Here is a 15,874-nt window from a genome sequence, read left to right on the forward strand (position 1 = left end):
ATACTGCTTCATAGACAGGGCCTTCATCACGTGTTTAGAGCTCTTTAGTTCTGCTGTTGTTTCTGTGTAAGAATCAATACCACAGGCAGCAATTATGTGCTGTTGTTTTTTGGCTAAAATTCCCACACATCTGGGATAAACAGATATTCTATGCAAACTTCCTCTGTTAACTCCACCAGTTTCCATGGAATGACTCTCTATATGCTTGTTAAGTAAATGATTGTTATAAGACTATGGAGACATGGTTGATCAAATTAACCCCTTTTATCCAGCCTCCAAAATGGTTCCCTTCATTTGCCTAAATTCAGCTGCTTTGGGGAATTTTTTCAAGCTTGAAGGACTCTCTGGATTCATCACATTAGCAAACTGTAACCCGAGAAGAGGGTCTTTGGAGCAGCAGGACTTCTTTGGCCCCCAATTGTTTTGCTAATCAAGATTATTGCCACTATTGAGATGTGGAAAGATAGCCTAGCTGACAAAATTTGTCAGCTTCCCATGAAATAGTTCTGTCAGTTTAGTCAGGGTGCCGGCTAATATTAACATATAAATGAAGTCTCTCCCCCTCACCCCTTAATAGATGCAGAGAAAATATAAACACACACACAAAAAAACCCTCTGTGCTTAAATCAAACAAGCTTCTTTTCTCAGCCCTAGCCCATGTCCCTGGAAATCCTGTGAGTAGTGGAGCTAAAGGGAGGGGGGAGGGAAGCAGAATTTGCACAAAACTACTTTTAAGCCATAAAGCAGCAAAGCTCCACTCCCCTGCTGATAGCAACAGGAGATTGATTACGCCTGCAAAAGTACAAATGGTTGCCTGAATGCAAGTGGCAGACCTCCAAAGCAGTATGTTCTATGTGCTGGTTTTACATTTTATAGCAGAGGACTTGGATACAAAGTGGAAAAGTGGAACAGGGGGTATGAAAGAGTTATCTTTGCCCAGGGGTCAAACCCATGAGAGCCGCCCCTGCTAGTTTTCCAGCCTGACCACAGAGAAATAGCAGAGGGGATGCAGCCTCTGCGCAGCCATCGTCCCCGACCCCGACGTCCCTCCACAGGCTGAATCACCCAGCACCTGTTTTTTGCCTTTCACTTTCTTTTCTCATAACCAGAATACATATTGTATTTTCCAGATGACCTGCGAGGTGAAATAATCTGATGTTCTTTCACCCGCTTACACAAATTTTGCATTATTTTGTCAAAAGCAAATGCCTTGCATCATCCTGGCGGCGATTCTTTTCAAATCCCAGCTGTACCGAATCATAAAACAGGAATTCAAACCTATATCCATTTTAATTGTAAATGGAGTCACTGAAAGTTCACTTAATCTTTTAGGCTGATTTAAATATAAATAAATTAATATCTCATGATATTTGTAATCTGCAACTCAGCAATATTGACCATTTGGTACTGAATTAGCTCTTGAATGGCAACTGTGCAGCAGCTTTGTGTAGTTAGTGTACGCATCAGAGATGACTCTTCTAACAAGTTCAATAGGCTTTGCAAAGGATAGCTTTAAATAGAAGAAATCCTTCAATCATGATTTGTTCTTGCTTTATGAGAAACAATCAGATTATTCCTTTGTGCTCAACTGTGACAATACTCTAAAGCATGAATGAAAACTAGAATATATGTTCCCCCAGTGGATTGTATCAGCCTTCTTGTTCATTAGGCTAACATGAAAAATAGATTTAATGTGTAAAATATCTGTCACTGAAAAGAATATTAAGAAAATGACTTGGAAGCGGTTTGTGGGAACTTCGAAGATAATGAGTTAATGACAAAGCACAGTATTTGTACTACAAAGCACATCATTCCTAAAGAGGGCTGAGCGAGTAGCTAACCTCCCTACTTCATGACTTTTTGTTATTATACAAAATTGATTTCAACTTCTCTGAAAACGTTGTGTAAAATACTGCATTAGCAGCTCAAAATGTGGAGCTAAAGAAGCATAATCCAAATGCTGTTACCTATCGTCCCATGTTTAATGGTGCACATAGTGTTCCTACTCATACTTTTGACCCATACTTCACTCTTCTATAGTATGAGAAATGTCACGTTATTTGCTTTCTAAACTGAAAAAAAATAAAAAAATTAATAATAATAATAAAAAAAACCCTACAAGATTAAGCGTTGCTTAGATGGAGTTAGTAATAATCACAACAATATAAAGTCTCTTGGGGTTAAAGTCACAGTCTGCTCAGAAGTTCAGATCTCAGAATCTTTGTGAATTTCCTGGATTTCCTCACTGGCTCAGCAAAGCTTCACTGCTGCATTCAATCCTTCTCCTTCCTGTGCTCTGGCCCTCTCCTGCAGGGTATGAGGTGCAGAAAGGCTGAAGGGCATCTTATATACTATCCAACATGCAGGAGAACACTGTTGTTGTTTTGGTGCGAGTGAACAAGTAGCCTTTGCTCCAGGGAGTTCACAGCCTGGAATAGCTTTTAGTTATCCACTACAGTATCAGCTCTTCAGAACACACTTATTCTTCCTTGATGCTCGTCCAGCTCTAGAGCTTCTCACAGTCTGCCTTCTGTTATAAACATAAAATCTTAAATTTCTAAGATACCTTAAATAGCTAAAGGAGTCTTAATTACAGGAAAAGATCAATCCTCCACTAAAGAGCTGTCTTTCAGGTCAGTGTCTTTCAGAATTTGCATAGTCTCCAGGTAGGAACTTTATATCACAGTTAGTGTGATGCACTTGACCACGTGCATTAAAACCTCCATTTCCTCCGCATGACCTTTTCTCCCATTTGTTTCTGATCCCACTTCCTCATGTTGCATCTGCAGGACTTGCCAGGTATATGCAGTTCCACTAAGAAAAAGAAGTCCTGCCCAAAGGGAAGGGTTTGGAGCTTTTTTTCTACTGCAGCAACTGCCCAGCTTGTAAAATTGCCTTGGGAGGGGAGCTGAGTGGTGCTCATAATGGAGTCCTTCATACCTCAGAGAGAGCAGCTGCCTCACACTTCAGTGCACACAAACAAAACACCTGCTTAAACCCAGAAAAACCAGTAAGCAATGAGCCCGACTATATGGTGGATGTTGTTTACACTTTCTCTTATACCCTACTTAAAATATTTTAATGTATTTTTCTGCATTTTGACATTTTGAAAAGCTGTGGTTCTTTATAGAAACATTTTCTTATCTTTTTGTGGAACATGAAAAATTACTACCAATATTTTGCTGTTCACGGTTAAAGATAAACCTCTAAAAGTTTGGATTGGACAAGCATCCTGCAAGTTTGGCCACCCAGCTTTCAGATCTAATTCAAACTGAACTCCGTTACTTGAATGCAAGCAGCCCCTCATTCTTATCTGTCCTTTTAGAAAATACTGGACAGATACATAATGCCAGCTAATTAAGTATCTTTCTCTCACGCTGTAGGGACACAGATGTGTTTCTTGCATGGAGTTACTGTAGATTTTCATCCGTGCTACTGAAGAATTTTTTTTAGTGTGACTTCAAAAGCGTAGCAAGGATTTTTATAAGGAAACTGGTATTTTGGTAGTTTCATTTTAAGCCATACTTTGCAGTGTATCAGGGTGGGATACATGTGGCTCTTCAGGAATAGCAGACTGATAAGTAACTCCACTGAAATTAGTATATAACACTGATTAAAAGGTGATGAACTTGTGTCTCTAGATTCCAAGGAATATACTATAATTATTTACTTCTCAGACCTGATCCTAGTTTCTGATAGATTTCCACTGTTTTCAGCAGAAATGCCCATCAGTGCAGGGAAGCTGTCCATACTGGTCACTCTAGTTCATGTCAGTGGTCATATGGCAGCTGGTATCATCTGGTCTTTGTGACACAAATTTACCATCTCCATCAGTTCATAATGAGCCTGTCTGACACCATAATACCCTTTACTGCCACCAACAATAATTGTCATTCTATTTGGAAGTCGCAGAAGAGAGATTAAGGACCCAATGTTCAAATTTTAAATGAAATATTCTCTCACCATTATGGGTGGTCTCCTTCCTGGACATTGGTAGGACAGTATAGTTGCAATACCCAATGCTATTGCCTGAACTATGCATTTAAAAAAAAAAAAAAAAACAAAAAAAACTTTAGTGCTGGGAACCTTTCACTGTTCTAAGTTGAATATGCGCATAGAGTATACATTAATCAAAATAAGTTTGAACTTCCTTTTTATTTTTAAACTTGCTCTGAATTTTATTGGACTGACTAACTCTAAATAACAAGCATAACTGTTTTATTTAACCAAGGGAAATGAGTGGGAACAAGTTCTTCCTGACAATGGCTCTCTGCTGGAACCCAGAGAAGCAAATGCAAGCAATGCAGTAAGGAAGATCAAACTTGTTACACTGCTGATATTCTAAGAGTTTGAACTCAGACTCCCTGCTGGCCTCAATTTTACAATGATAATCATTTCCTAAAATGTCTTCATTTTGTAAATGAAGCTGTACCTCCCTCTGAAGCAGGGGTTTGCAAAGATTAAATCATTTACATTTCAAAGTGTTCATTTTTTGCCAGTGTGAGAAATACTCAAGCAGGAAAATGAGCGCTCCTTTTAATTTTTGAAAGCCGGGGGAGCATTCATAGTGAAAATAATCACAGCCTATTACAGCTGCCTTGCTTGCCCAGTCCCACTTCAAAAGGATGAGCCTATCTTTTCCCCGCCCAGCAGTGAATGACCACTTAAATGAGTGATGGCTTATTAATACTATGACTCAGCCACTTCTCGATAAGGAGAACAATAAGGGGTCAAAGCTTGAGCATCCCTTACAGGAATTAATGAGAACATGTTGCTGGTAATTTGGTCTTTTGGAGATTACATTTAAATTAAAAGGTTCTTGTGTCAGGCTTAATGGTGTGACCAATGTTGCCCCTATTTGAAATCCAGAGACCACATTTTTGTCCTTTCCACCTGTATAATTTCATTGACTTTATTAAGGTTGCCTCAGGGGTTGGGCACCATTTAAAGGAAAAATCAGAGACACTGACAGAACAAAACTTTAAGGATGTTCTCCAAAAATAACCCTAAGAAATGATGATACTTAAGTTTTCTTAAATTACACAATTGGGCATAGTGTTGTTTTGGAGTCATGACATATTATTACAAAAACAAAGAAACACATGTACGTAGGACACGTTACATGAACACTTATGCTTATGACCTGTAACTGACTGACTTTCAAAGAACACTTACCCTGAAGTTGTGGGCTATTCCTTTCTGAAGAGCAGTTTAACCATACAGAGGTAACAGCGTTTGTGCAAGTAGGGGCCTTTTTTTTTTGATTCCTCATCCTTCTTTCCATTTAAAAGACTTAGCTTCCGGGATGTCTGTTTTTATTCTTACATTTTATTTTTATTTTATTAGTGATATTTAAATTGTTCTTGACATGTTGAAACAAAGGCATAAAATACGATGCTGAATTTAAGGTTATTTAAAGGTGTTAACATTTACTTATCTTGCTGTATATGTTATTAGTTACAGCAGGCAAATCAGGTCTACAGCTTTTCCATTATCTTTCTCTTCTTCTCCATTATATTGCATGTAATAGCTTTTCCTATTTGAAGCCAACACAATGATGATCTAGTTAGGATCACAAATATCAAATAGTGTTTGCCATGCTAACCAGTTAACATTTTTCTTACACAAACATGTATTACATTTTCAAGGCACTTTTCTTTGGAAAAAGAGTGAATCAGCTATTTGTGAACATTTTAGATACAGTTGCATTGGAATTAATATGCAGCTCAGTTCTCACTGTTTTCTCATTGGATGGTGGTGATAAAAATGCAGAAAAAATGCTAGATCACTATACAATGCTAGATTACTATGCAACTATACAAATAAGTAAATTACAAGCCTAAGAGTTTTATAATGGTCTTGACGTGTTATTCATAATGTACCAAAAAGTTGTATAATAATTGTCATTTGTTTTATTTATTTATCTTCTGTCAAGATGATATTGCTAAATTCAAACCTGCTGAAAACCTCCTATATATGTTAAAAGATCTACAACCAATAGATTGGTGCTATAAGAAGAGCAAATATGGCTGTGCTGAAATTACTTGGAAAACTTAAAAAAAAAAAAAAAAAAAAAAAAAAAAAGGATATTTGTATACAGTACCAAGCCAGAGATACAAGACTCTCTATTGCAGACAGGAAAAAATTCAGATTTGCAGTGGAAAATAGAACAGGTTGCAATGCAAGTATACAAAATGTTGAATTATGCCTCGATGAACCCTCCTTATTAGGCATTATCTTAACATCAGTGTGAATCTTGGAGAAACTGATAGTGTCATTTTGAGCAATAGTTTGATCAATTGAGGAATTCAAGAGGTAGAGGAAGGCTAAGTCCATGGTAGTATCATGATGACAACTGACACTGAATTGTTTAACTCCTTCCCTTATCTTTAAAGATACATAAAAATGTATAGAAAATTGCCTACTGGAAAATGTCTCTTACATAGTTTGCTCTTCCACTTGTTATTAAAACAGGGGTACTGGGTTTCTTGTGATTGTTTCTTTTTCCCTCTTCACCAGACTGACAAGATCTCCTGATTTTATGATGAATCTTTGCTGACATCTGGGGGAGTATCAGTAGTCAAATGTTCAAAATATGCGGGTTGAGTGCTTACGAGAGCTATGCAACTCATTTCTCATAGGAACTCTAAGCCTTGTAGGCTCTTAAGGAAGTAGAAGTCATCCAGGTTCTTTAAAACAACCTCTCTTAGGCCCCAGTGGTGGTTTTTGTCCTGCGTTCAGCCAGTTAACCATTGGTTATTCTGTGCCTTCTCGTGATGCAATAGGCTTGTCTGTATTGCTCTTGCCAAAAGCAATGAAATCTTGTACGATTCTGAAACAGGAAACAGGACTAATCCATAATCAGGAGAATATTTCATGAGAGTCTTAAAGGGCCTCTCTTTGCTATGAAATAGCTTTTAAATGGAAGCTGACCCAAAGCAGCAGGGTGATCGTGGAGCCCTGTTTAGCAGCAGCCAAAAGAAGCGCTGGCAGCCCCCAGCAGCAGGGAGCTGGAGCTGCCTGGAACTGCAGCCAGAGCCTTCCCCAGGGAGGGCTGGCTTGCTGCAGGGGACTCTTGTTTTGTGACTAGTGACTTGTTTCTTGTTGCTGAGAAAAGTGGCAAGAAGCCAAGCAAAACCCCTTTTTGTCCTTTACTCCCAACAGGAGACTTGGTAGTGGTCTGTCATGTGCCTAGGAATAATCCAGGCAAAGTCCCCGTATGCAATTAAAATAACTTTTGCTACTGTATGTGTTCCTCTCTTATGACAAGGTACTTCAAGTTAGCAGTACTGTTCGTTCCTTTATTTCAGGTTTTGGTCTGATCTCAATGCTTACTGTTCTTGGGAGGTTTTCTTGTATATATACATATTTTTTTTTCTTTTAATCAATACTCATTTTTAATATCACTTTAAATAATTCTGTTTTTTCAGGACTGGAAGTCTCTGAAGTACAGGTTTACTATTTAATAAAAGTATTAGCAGCACAGATGTACATCTCACAGATAAATTATATCCCTTTTGAACTGTCGCTACAACAGTCTATTGCCATTATTTTGATGCCATTGTAGCTTTCATCATTAGGCTTTTATTTGTAATTAAAAAAAAAAAAAACAGTTTTAAGGTACATAAATGTAATAGACCTAATGGTTTTGAAAAGTCAATCTTACTTGTTTATCTGTAGTTATTGTAAGGTTTTATGCTATTTTCCATAGTTTATATATTCTGTAAAAAGCCTGTAGTAGAATACATTGTCCCTAAGATCACTGATTTTACATGATGATGACAAATATATGGTAGGCAGAGTATCACAATTACTCGTGTTCAGTAGTACATCTCTGGCAAATTATTTCTGTTAAATTCAGTAGAACATTCCAGGAAGTAAAGGAACTATGCAATACACTTAAACAGATACATTTTAGGCATCTTTTTCTCATGACAAATCTGTGTTTTGCAGAGCAATGTTTAAAATCATTTGAAGGAAATGTCTTTCACTAGTAAATATAATTTCATTAAAAACAGAAAAGTTTGTGCAATCCTCCTAGTTACTTTACATTATTTTATTTATTTATTTATTTGTCTGATAAGAGTTTCTTGTATCCAGATTATGCTGGTTGGTCTAGATTGGAGAGCTGACCCTATGTTACAATACCAACTTTTGGTATTATCACCTCCTATGTAGAAGCATGTTTTGAATCTGTTCCAAAAAAAAATATTTCTATTATATTTCCATTTACAATATTTATACTGCTTCTACAATAATTCTAAGTAATTGCAGAAATTACAAAAGCATAATAAAAGTTGAGAAAATGATACAGAGTTGTCAGGAGGTGGTTAAGAACATTCATCTGGCATCTGCATCGGGGGGAATGCTTCCGCCTCCATGTACCTGATGAGCCCAGACTGAGAGCCTACTTGTTGATTGAAACCTTAAATGTTTCTCTTCTTTTCTTGTGCAGGTTGGATACTGCGTTGATAAGAAGTAGATGTTGTTCAGTTCCGCTTCTTAAACAGCAACCTACGTGTAAGTATCTTCAAGAGTTATTTCTCTCTTGTAATTTTAGTAGCTCAAATAGACTTACTTTGCTATTTAATATCAACACATGCTATTTAATATAAACATATCTTGTTTTAAATATAATTTAAAATTATTTAAATATATTATTATTTAAAATATTTAAATATAATTTAAATATATTTTAAAACAAGAGGTACTGCGGGGTTTTGTTTGTTTGTTTCTTGGGGGTAAACACTCTGGATCTAATCCAGACTGCTTAACTGAAAACTTTCATTGATGGAAATAGTAGTCATACTTAAAGGCAAGTTTGTATGTGCTTTCAGTATTGTAGCTTTTAAAATGTGTTGTGTTTATTCAGGATCAGTTCCTTCCTAATGATCAGGAGAAGTTTCTTTACTGAAGTGTCATTGGAATAGGCTGCCTAAGCAAGTGATCCCTGGAGGTCTTCAAGAAATATGTAGGTTTAGAACTTAGAAGCATGGTTTAATGGTGGACTTCCATACTAGGTTAAAGGTTGGACTAGATGATCTTAGAGTTTTTGTTCTGTTTTGTTTTTCCAGTCTGAATGATTCTCTGATTCTATGTTGGAAGTAGTGTGGTTCCCAAAACCATGTTTTAGCATTTCTCATCTGATTGTCTGTAAAATCCTGAGATACTTTCTAAGAATTGATTTAGATTTTGTATTTTATAGGTCCTGATCCCTCAACTGAAATATTTAATAGGCATATGTCTGGGAGTAGTAGTTTAAAAATAAAAATAAAAAAAAGTGTTAATGAAATCTGTATAGCCTAGAATGAAGCGTACTATTGCCAGATTCAGTAGAACTCCCATTCCGACCTTGCATGCTTTCAAAAAAATTGCAATGTAAAACTCTCTGAGAGCAAGGCAAAGATTAGAGTGGATTAATGTAGGCCCACCCCACTGAGATAAAACTTTTTCATAACTGTTTGCCTTTGATGCAAAGAGAAATGCAATATACTCTCAATTGCCATCTGATAGTGAATCATCTTGTGGAATACAGCGCCAGTTTGATTGTGGGACACACAGTCCAGGTGGAATTTCTCCAACCTGCTGGAGTCAAGTTGTTGCCAGGATTGTGTCCTGTATATAAATATAGGAAAGAGATAGTCCTGCTGGAGATTTGATTCTCAAAAAGTTTTTTTAAACAAAAGGCATTTCTGAGAAATTGAGCAAAATGTTTCAAGATAAAAGAATGTTAAATATAGCTAGAAATAAGAGAGCCATATGTTCATACAGTATCAGCTTTGAAACCATGCGCTTAACCCTAGGACTCAGCAAGATTTCACATTTTAAATAAAAAAAAAAAATAACTTCCTGAAAAGATAAAGTTCATTCATCTTGAGGGTAATCTAGAAAGAGAAGAAGAAAAATATAATCCATGGAGAAGTTTTTCACTAAGATAAACATCTTTGACGTTATATAAAAAAAGAATATAATGTGTAATAATAAGATGGATCATATCCCTTTATAAAGAACTCTGTTGTTACATTTGTACATCAAAGTTGGAGTATAGTTATTTTCTGAACGTTTTTTTTGGCTAAAAAGTACATTATCTTCCAAAACCTTTGCCAGAAACATAAAATCTTTGTTCAGTGAGAAGAAATGCACTATTTTAGCACTCCTATTTGAAACAGTATACAGAACACAGGCTGTTCTAAGAGCATTATGAATGCTGCGTAAATATACCCATGTAAAAATTGGTCCACTAGAAGGAGATTATTTGGTTGCTTCTAAATGATACCGATAAGCATCACCAATTGTGCGTAACATGGCATACATGTGCTTGTGCAACAGTCATCTATGTTAAATTAAATTGATTTTCTTTTCTACGCAAACTGAGCTTTCATGTTTGAATCAGTTCTCCAGTAACACCAGGGCAGATCAGGAAAGCGATCAGGAAATGTGTAAAATGGATCAGTTCCCCAAAGACTGAAGTTATGCCCCTCTTATTGGAAAAAAAAAATAAATAAAAAATAAAAAAATAAATAAAAAAAGAGCCTGTCATCTTAAAAATAACTGCATAAATTACAGAAGAATGCAAGTTAATTTGATCATGCATATACAGTGCTTTGGCAGTATATGGTGTTCCTTCTTCAGTGGAGCTTTCTTGGATCTTACAAGCATCACTACTTGTAGTTTTGGACCGTTCACTTACATAAATGCTTTCTAGCTTGAAGTCTAACAGTTGTCTTTGTCAACATATCTCTGCTCATATGTCTGGGTCACATTCTAGTGGGAACTCTCAAAGTATGTGCAGCCAGATTCAGAACTTGAGAAATGCTTTGATTTTCCAACTATTTAGATGTACCCAGGTAAAACCTGTTGCATTCACATTCTTCTTCAAAGAACGTAACAACCAAATTGTTATCGTGTTAACTGTGCCTGCCTGCATACAAGTTAGTCAGACATCTTTTCAGAAATCGGGTCTACCTTTTCCATTTTGTACTGGACATTTCATAAACACTAGCAAAACAGCAGTTGTAGTGGAGAAACCACACACAGTGCCACTAGCAACATTCTGAGAAACAAGGAGAATTTAAGGAATTCAGGAGGCACCAATCTCCAATTAAACCTGGCCAGCTACTTAGGAGCATAGATGTTTTTTGAAAAAGTGTCATGTTCATTATACACATCAAAGAGGTGAATGCACTTTTGATTGTCTTATCAAGAACCAAACTAATATTTTTCAGTAATTTACTAACGCATTGATTTAAAACTCTCTGTTGGAGAATCACTGTTTGAATAAATACAATGTGTTTTCAGTACGAGTGCTTTCTCTAGAGGTTGTCCTACCTTCTGCTGGTTGAGTCTAACCCTGTTTAACTACTTTGACAAGATTCTTGCCTGAAGAAACATTTTCAATTAGCATTCTTGTTTGTTTACGTCTAGAGGTTGAGGGAAAAATAACTAAAAACTCTGGAACAACTATTGAGTCTGCACTTGCTCTAAGCTGAAAGAAAATAATTTTTAGTATATGTTTAAAATTATATAACACATTTCAGATGTTGGTTCAGATTACTGTTAAAATGCCATTCAAATCTGGGAGTGCTTCTTGCTGGTTTTATCCTTTTAAAATTTCCACTGTGCTTTTTTTCATCTTTAATTAAATTTCAATTCATTTTATAATACTAATTAAAGTATTTACAGCAAGAAATTCTATCCATTTGCAAAACTGCAATTAATTGGAACATTTTCACAAACAAGCAAACTTTTTAGAAGCTTTGTAGAGTCTTTATCCTGTATTTGTAAGGCATTGAGAGCTAGATCATCAGCTGGTATAAGTCACTGTCATTCACTGGAGTCAGAAGAGCAATTCTGATTTACAACAGTTTAGAATTTGGCCAATAATCTAATTAATATAATCAAATCCATGTACAGACACCAGAATAAACAATACCAAACAGTAAGGCAAGTAACCTATCTTAGAATGAAAATAAAATGAATGTCCCAGGCTTCTTAAATCACTGTTTCATTACATAGCTTTGCTTTCTATCAGCTTTGATCTCCTTCATTTCATTAGAGAAAACTTCTCATTAGAGGCATGAATTTCTTCCTATGAAATTGATCTCACATTCAGCACTGATATCTAGTGACTTTTTCCAGTTTCAGCTTTAGTCTTTTTGTACAGCACTAAAAAAAAATCCAAACACAAATTATTACATCATAAGTAGAAGAACATATGGCATGTCCAAAACTGAGCACACAATAAATATGTTTCTAATAAATACTTTGGTGCTGAGTAAATTACAGATGAGAGAAGACAATAAATTACCGTTGTGCTATCAATTCCTTTTCTTAGCATGGTAGCAGTTATTAAATTAGTTTAATCATAGCCAAGCAGTTGAGGTGCAGTATCATTGCTTATTACACCAGCCATTATCATCTCACTGTTACCTTGGGCTTTCCTCATCTGTTTTATGTTCACCTTATCTCTCAGATGGGTAGTTTGTAAGCTTTCTTATTTTCTTATACTTATTTCCTATGTATATATATACACATATTTTTATATACATATATATTATATATATATATATACATATTTACACACACTCATATATAAAGTGGCTGTATTTTGTCTGTCAGTACTGGGCCTTGATACATGATTCTGGCCTTCAAGTTTTGTCAAAAATAAATATTAATTATAATAATTTCAGTGCAACAGATGAAACTCATTTAGCTTCAGGATAAGATATCATGCAAAAATCCTACTAGCCTGCATTTGTTCATAGATTCATAGAGATGCAGAGGAGGTAAAACTGAGAAGAGCACATGCACAACATACCCATTTGAGCAATTTTTCTACCCAAAGTTAATTCTACAATGTTAATGCTTTTTTATTTTAATTTTATTTTTTTCCTATGAAGTTATACCCATTTACTTTTGGCATTCATGAGTTCTGAGTATTTGAACAAACCAAGACATTTTCAGGAGTTTCTCTTATATGTAATAAGAGTCATGGAAGGCTTACATGTAGGCTTCTAACAAACTCTGCATTTAGGAGTAGATTCTTATATCTGTAGGCTGGACAAGTTGGGCTTTTACAAATACATTGTCCCATTACATCTTTCTAATTAAAGATCAGCTGCAGGAAATAGTAAATTTAAAATAGTGATGACAATATTAAAACTTCCTGAGGAAGAAGGATACTATTGAAGATAAGGAGGCAAATATCCTATTAGGAGAAATGGAAATAAATGTTCTATGATGACTCTAAAGCATTGTGCAAGTATTCACAGTGGGCTATAGATGAGAATATGAAAAAGATGAGTGTTATAACATCAAGGGGTATGAATGACAAACAGATGCTAAACAGACAAATGAGCTATGGCTGAAGGAGGCCAGTGCTGTTTTACTGAGGGAAGAGAGAGGAGGAAGAGGTGGATAAAAAAAAAATATAGCCTCGGAGAAAACTGAAAACCATGCTGAGAAGTAGTCTGGAGAAGATCACAGGAAACAGCTTATGGAATTAAAAACATTTGGGAAATTACAGCACTTAGGAGGAATTAAATATAAGAAAGTAATGGTCATCTATGAAAATAGAAACTTCAAAAAGGAAGAAATTGCAGCACAGAACCTGTAGGAGAAGAGCTACAAAATCAGTAGATATGATCTCAGCATAAATAAAGAGAAATGCTAGGGACCCCATGCAACATAGCAGAGTCTCTGGGAAGACCTTTTATGAAGAGTTAACAATAGGCTTTGGAAATAAAGTGCAAGGAAATGTCTAAGAAAGGAATATCTGCCTGAAGTGATGGTCTCCCATCAGTCCCATCATGACTGGGAAGAATGTGTACCAGATATAAATAGCATCTTATTTTTTTTCAAGTGGATATAACTTGTTTTCACTGATACTTCTTACTGTTAATTTGTTAAAGATGCTGAGATTATATAGATAAATATTAACACAATTTACAAATTAATGTAAAATGACATTGGAAGCAGAAACACTAAAATAGTACAAATGTATTTTTTTACTCTCTTAATGAATTAACCATATTGAAAGTATTACTTTCAGACTTTGGCTATCCATGGAAATATTTGTCAAATAATCAGATTTAAAAAATGGATGCAAGTATAGATAAGAAAATGAGTTCATAATGAGAACAGATGCTACAGAGACAAAGGATATCTTCAAAAATCCTATGTGGCTTAATCCTATGGCCATTTTCTATATTTGTTCAGAGTCTAACTTCTACAAGTATTTAAAAAAAAAAAAATCTGCTCAGCAGTGCAACATATGGCTGATTTAGGAGCTGCATACCTGGAATCACTGAATCATATTCATGTTTGAAAAGATTCTAAGATCATCTGGTCCAACCTCTAACCTTACACTGCCAAGTTTACCATTAAACCATGTCCTTAAGTTCTACATCTACACGTTTTCTGAATACCTTCCAGGATGGTTCCCAGGGCAGTCTGTTGCTGCTTGTTCCAGTCAGTTACCTTTTTCTGTATGCTTGCTGAGTAATTTCTGTACCTAAGATAGCATGAAGTGACACAGAAGCCCCAACTTTCACCTCATTTCCTTTGTGCAAATATTTCTGAGGTGCAGACGTTAGGAAGTAAATACCAACATCTTCTTGAATTGGACAGGAATTTGTCACCTCTGCACCTTTGTAGATCTTGGCCTAACACAGAGTTTCATAAACAGGGCCTAGGTCAATCTGTTTAGTACAATGCTTTCTACCACCATTGATGTAGGAATCAGTTTTAAGTGCTTAATTAGCTGGGGTCATATTTTAGTTATAGTAAATATGACCCTTAGTTAAAGGGTCATATTTTTAGGTGGTATTGCAAAAGGTCTGTAAATTGAGCATCAGTTTAAAATACACAAATGAATTCATTAAAAAAAAAAAAAAAAAAAGTAACAAACATCAGAGTAATGAGAAAAATTTGAGGGGAAAAAAAGTAGAACATCATGAGCTACTCAATTCTGCTCGGCCTGCAATTTAGAAAGAGGAGATGCAGCAAGATTATCAGGGAGACTGTTACAAAAATAGATTTGAAGCTAACCGTAGACTTACTTTTGCAACAGTAAGCACAGCTTTTGGAAATAGTAGAATCTGAATATGAAAGAAAGAACAAAGAAGTCAAAGGCTACAGCAGGTTCCATATGGCAGCAACAAGTGCAAGGCAAGCTAAGCTTACCTCATACAACAGAAGTCTCAAGTGTAGAATGCCAAGCTAGAGCCAAAAAATGAAATTTCCTCCTCATCCACTTGAGCAGATCAGTAACCATGCAGCTGGAGAGAGAACAGGAAACAAAAGAGCTAAGTTTCTGAGAAAACTGAAAGATATGCATGTGCTAGTAGGCCAGTGTTTATGTTGTACTCCTTTATTTCTCCCCAACCACTTTCCTAATTCAGAAGGGTGACCAGCTCCCTCCTAAATCCCCTTCAGGGTTCTGGTAGCAGGACTATTCAAAGGAGAAGCAGAACTGTTTTCTTTAGAAGTTCAGCAACCTTTACTGCAGCCAGGGCCCTCACAAAGTAACAAGGGCCTACCCTAAGGAAGCTGAAAGTTGTTTCACTCCCATAAGAACATGTTGTTCCACCTTCTGTTTATTCAGTCTTTTTCTTAAACCTTAGCCACTTGCAATTTGGCTTCTAGGTTAAAAGAGCTCATTACAGTGGCTTGTCTCTTATGATTCAGAAACCTGAAATAAAGATAATTTAAGCTACATGATTTCTCCTAGTTTAGCTAGCTTCTGGCTCATTTTTTTATTCTTAAAGATGTCCTCAAGTCAACAATACTTAACTAAAATATGCCACGTTCCAGTTTTGGGAGACATAAATGTCATCTTGACCCAGAACTCTACAACTGTGAACAGTCTTATCTC

At 35.9% G+C, this 15,874-nt stretch overlaps 1 long non-coding RNA gene across 1 annotated transcript; it reads right to left on the reverse strand.

The window, feature by feature from the left end:
* Positions 1 to 2,123: 2,123 nt before the first annotated feature.
* Positions 2,124 to 15,304, reverse strand: LOC311443336. Its single transcript, XR_014697229.1, has 3 exons — positions 15,184 to 15,304; positions 3,964 to 4,034; positions 2,124 to 2,988 (listed from the first exon to the last, which is right to left on the reverse strand). It is a non-coding gene; the product is annotated as an uncharacterized lncRNA (long non-coding RNA).
* Between the last annotated feature and the right edge of the window lie 570 nt (positions 15,305 to 15,874).

The sequence above is a fragment of the Aythya ferina genome (assembly GCF_964211825.1).
Source record: "Aythya ferina genome assembly, chromosome: 12".
Taxonomy (NCBI): Eukaryota; Metazoa; Chordata; class Aves; order Anseriformes; family Anatidae; genus Aythya; species Aythya ferina.